Below are 4,999 nucleotides of genomic sequence, written 5' to 3' on the forward strand. Positions count from 1 at the left end.
ATCTATATGAGAAATAAAAGCATATATGCTTTTACCTGCTACTTCAAGATACAACAAGAGGTTGTTCTATAGTACAGAGAGAAACATTCATTCCATCTAAAATAGCATGTATTGATGTGTTATTTACCAGGGAAAATCTATCATCAAAATAGTTTCAGGACAGAAGTTAAAGAAACAATGTAGTGGTATGACATAGGAAGTTGTTGGGGTTTTTTAAGTCTTTGGCTAATCAATCATTTCCATACAAACAATTTATCAGATGCATTTTATAATCTTTACCTTTGGGAATTTACAACAGACATGGCTTTTACTTTTTGGGGTTTGTGTCCACATAATTATTTTCTGCATTAAATATGGATTTTTTAATGGGAATAAAAATCTTCTAAGTAGCTCTATGTCTTTATTATTTCCTTTTGACAGAACCCTGTATAAATTCTTACTAATTTTATGTGTAAATATCAAAGCATCTTCATATTTTATTTAAAATAGAAAAAAGTTTAAAATACATCTATTTTTTTCTGTGACATAAGTGATTTCTAGTTAACAGAAACTTCTTTTTTCAATTTTTTTGCAACATAAGTATTGATAGACTTATAAAGTCTAGGGGGAATCACAGAATAACAGTCCTACTGGAGGCAAGGCCTTCCAAAAGAATGCATGAGGTCCTATAGCCCATCATTCATAGTGTGGTCAAATGTGTCAACCAGAAACTCCACCACAGAAGCTGGAATATAGTTATTTTCTGTATTAGAAAATTTAAAAAACAATAAAATAAAAATTAGGAGCTTTACGCTTCTCTGTCTGCATTTTTCAATAAATTGCACATTTATACAGTTGGAACAGTTTGGTGTCTCTGTGCATACAACCTGTATGATGTGTGCTCCATAGCCCAAAAAGGGCAATCTGGGCAAGTCAACAACAGAAACAATAAAGTCATGGTCTCAGTGAGGCAGTGAAATTCCCTCATAGCTTTCCATTACTTCTTTATACATAGTGTCAAATCACTGTTCCTGAGAGGAGGCAGTAGTAGTCTAGTATGAGATTTTAAATACTTTAGTAATGAGACTTTATTTCTACAAAAAAACCCAAAAAAACCCAACAAAAAAACCTGACACATCATCTTTTTATTCTCTCACTCACCAATAGCAAAATAATCTAAAAAGGAAACTGCAATTAAAATGTGGTAACTTTAATAGTGTATGGTGTCTGGATGAGGATAGAGTTTGATATCAAAGGAGCTCACTCACCACAAGACACAGGAAACACATTATAACTTTAGCAAACATGGAAATTCCTTTCATCCAGAAGATCAAGACTATGCAGGATGATGGCTATCCAGACCACCACCAGCTCTAAGATGGAAGTGCACAAGACACAAAGCGTGAAGTACTGGGGTGATAAGTACTGTTTTGAGAGGACATCAATTGAGGCAATTTCTGCCTCTGAAAGAGTCTTGAACCTTGGAGGCTTATGTTGCTAAGTAGAGGTAGCATCTGCCTGAAAGCACCATGAGGTGGGATAGATGTAGACTCCAATACTGAATTCCTTTGTGCCTCTCATTTATTTGTCACTCCTCTAAATATGTAAGACTCACCCACTGTACATATGAGTTTGTTATTACCTGGGATTATCAATATATATATCCAACAGACCCATTAATTTCTCTTTTGCACAGAACTGTGTATATTGCTGTTCTGTTGAGGTTTCCAGCCTGCAGGTTTATCTTAAAACCAGATGGTACTAATGGTATAATGAGCTGGAGGAAAAGAAGGTTAGCATTAAAATCTTTCAGGAGAAGACAAATTAACATCAATTTTCTCTTATGCGAGGAGACAACTTTATGTACATCAGGACAGACACCTTAATCATTTTGTTTTGGATGATTTGAGTGAGAAAGTTAAGTTTCCTTAACTGACTGAAGGAGTCACATTAGTTCTCTATGTTACTTTTCATAAACTAAAGTAAAAAATGTACAATAAGATGGCACATTACAAGGGATGGGAATAGGATGAGTTAGCAACATAAGTGACAGGGTAAGTCATAACTGCTAGTGCCCTATGTATGTGGTGAGTTTCTGAAACATGATTTTATTCAAATGTCTGTTTCAGAAAGACAACAACACATGCCTAAAGCAATATGCATTATATTAGACTTCCCTTTTAAAAATGGATTCTTAAAGTTTATTTCTTACTTGACTCACTCTGCCATTACCAAAAGCATTTTGGCAAATAAATTAAGAATGGTTTGCAAATTTTGTATGCATGTATGCACAAGGTAATGAAAAATGTCAAGGAAGGTACTTCATTGTTTTTTACATAAGCTTTTCTACATTTAAGAACTTTTATTGGTATAATGATAGCATAGAACTATCTTTCCCATGAAGTCTGAGAATATAATGGCAAAAGACTTATTTCATTGATGTAGTTTAAATCAATTTTCAGAATGTCAATTTAAAAAAATTGTTAATTTTTTTTTCTCCTGTTTTTATTTTGTTTTGTTTTGTTGGTTTTTTTGTTTGTTTGTTTGGCTGGTTGGTTTTTTTGTGGATGTGATTATATTTACAGAATAGAATTTTATTCACTGTATAGGTTTATTCAGGATCAGTCTCTGGTTTTATCATAATTCATAATCAGAGTAATGTAAGAGTAGATGTCATCAGGGAAGAAAGCTGCAAAATCCTGTTCAACTCATCTATATTCGGTTAGATACCTCCACCTGCAGTCTCATCTCATGTAAATACTAACCCAATTATACCTTTGACTAGATTAAAACTGACTTAGGAGCTCAAAAAGTGGTACTAAGTAGATTTGACTATCGCCTGATTTCTAAAGTGTACCAGAGAAAATTAGATAGTCCTTTCCATTTTTCACTTTAACACAATGCATAAATAAATTCTACAAAAGGAATACTAATTTCCTGCCATCCAACTTAAGCAGAAAGTTAGTTAGGGGTCCTTTGATGTTGGTACATAAAAATGTACTCAAATTGGCGTGCTGGAAAAAAAAATCTATCGTCTTAAATAAATTAGGCTGACTCTTTGCCTGTACCTTGAAATTACTCTTGATTTTTTATCTAATTGCACAGAGTAGGATTTTCCAAAGCTTGCAAGGAAAACTAACATTTCCAGCAAGATGGATTAGAGATGAATTGTCAAAATAGCAAAAGATGTTGATAAATTTCCAAGTTCTAAAAAGTAGTATTGGACCACTTTGAGGTGAATAATGGAACAGTGATTAACACAGATTGTTAAGTTATACATATGGTAATTATTTAAAACACTGTAGTTCATTTTAGGGGAGTTTATCTGTTGAAAAAATGGCATCTGAGAATCGAAACCCTCATATTTAAGGTAAATACAGGTGAAATTATTTGTGCCTGTTTTTTAGTTCATTTACTCCCTGTATCTTACTTGGAGTTTGGTGCTTGTTGCTTGTGATGAAGTTCTAAAAATAACCCATGGTTCAAGAGAGGAAGAAAGAAAAGAACAATGTGTTGGAGGAAAAGTCAGAGAAGAACAAAAGCATAGTCTCACGAGGGTTACCACAAATTGTGGGAAAAGGTCTTGAACAATTATACATACATTAGGGGACAAAAAAAAAGCCAACTGCAAAACCACAATCCAAACAATCAAACAAAAAAACCTCAAAAAAACCAAAACCTTTTTTTAAAAATATGAGTGGTTTGCAAAGTGTAAGTTAAATGTGCCCAAATTAGCTGAGGTCTAGTTCATTCTGTTTTGGAAATTTTCTAGATTTTCCTAATTTTTTAAAAGCTATTCCCAAAGGTATTTTACAACCTTAGTATACATGAACAGTAATTAGGAAAAATAAAGCACCAGCCAAATTCAGGCTCTTCTATCCTTCTCTCAGTAGGGACTACGAGTAAGCATAAAGCAACATGATTAAGAATTCATTTGTTTTATGGTTCAATGGGAGCTGAAATGATTAAGCTCCTTTATCATGTTTCTTTTCCTATGTATATTTTAAAAACACTTCTGCTAAGGAATACCATCAACAAAACATAAGGGAAGCAAGCTCCTCTTCAAAGTGCAAATATTTACTTACCTACTGTATACATATGTTTCCATTTGATAAATACTCCTTAAACCAAGAGAAATCGCAGGCTGCAGAAATGTCTCTGTGCGGCACAGAAGAGAAAGACTGCAAAGGCAGTTTTCAAGTCCTTATCTGCAAAGGGAAAGAGATGATTGCCTTAACCTTTGTTATCAGCATGAGACCTACTTTAATGCTCATAAGGCTCAAAAGGACTTATGAAGTGGTGAAAGGCTGAGCTAGATGGGCTGTGTCTCACTGCGAGCATCTGGCTCTTCAACAGCGGAGTCAGTGCTGGGGCAGTAGCACCCAGTGGCACACTGCTGCTCACAGTGCAGTCTCAAAGCATGTTTCCTTGTCTATGGCAATTCCCATTCAGAAGGCATGGCTAACACTGACATGTAAAACTCACAAACAAAGTCATCAGCCACTGGTCTCTTCTTTCACATCCAGACGTTGTATTAAAAAGAAGGGAAATCTAGGTTTCCCTGTCCTGACTCCCAAAGGCAGGCTGTGATGACTGTTTGCCCACCTAAACAGGTTCATCAAGAATCAATCAGGCTCTGCAGAATGAAGTGGACTACTTTGGTTTGGATTGATATATATTATTTTATTTTATTCTCAATAAATCACTACACAATAGCATAGCACAATAAAAATTAAACAGAAACTCCCCAATTTTCCACCTCAGTTTGTGAAGAATTTGTAATTTCTTTTCTGTCATTGTATCCACACATAAAAGATTTCACTCAGAATTTCTTTATGTACTCTTAAATCTAAAAGGTTTTAATATACACTAGCAAATTGACTTACTGTTATGCAGATTTTTACTTTTGTGACTTTTTTGGTACATCTATATTTTTGGGAAATACAGAATTTCTGTAATATATTTAGGTTGCAGCCTTGCAATATTGCACATGTAAAGTTAACACATATTAACAAGGTTG

The 4,999-nt window shown here is 34.2% G+C and overlaps 1 long non-coding RNA gene across 1 annotated transcript in view; it reads right to left on the reverse strand.

The window, feature by feature from the left end:
• Positions 1 to 434: 434 nt before the first annotated feature.
• The window catches only part of LOC113947649, an 8,800-nt gene continuing 4,235 nt past the window's right edge, over positions 435 to 4,999 (reverse strand). The window contains exons 2-3 of the long non-coding RNA XR_003527829.1: positions 4,065 to 4,187; positions 435 to 742 (exon numbers count right to left, since the gene is read on the reverse strand). This is a non-coding gene — a long non-coding RNA (uncharacterized LOC113947649). The remainder of the gene's footprint in view (positions 743 to 4,064; positions 4,188 to 4,999) is intronic.

The sequence above is a fragment of the Corapipo altera genome, unplaced genomic scaffold, assembly GCF_003945725.1.
Source record: "Corapipo altera isolate COAL_440 unplaced genomic scaffold, ASM394572v1 0, whole genome shotgun sequence".
NCBI classification, from domain to species: Eukaryota; Metazoa; Chordata; class Aves; order Passeriformes; family Pipridae; genus Corapipo; species Corapipo altera.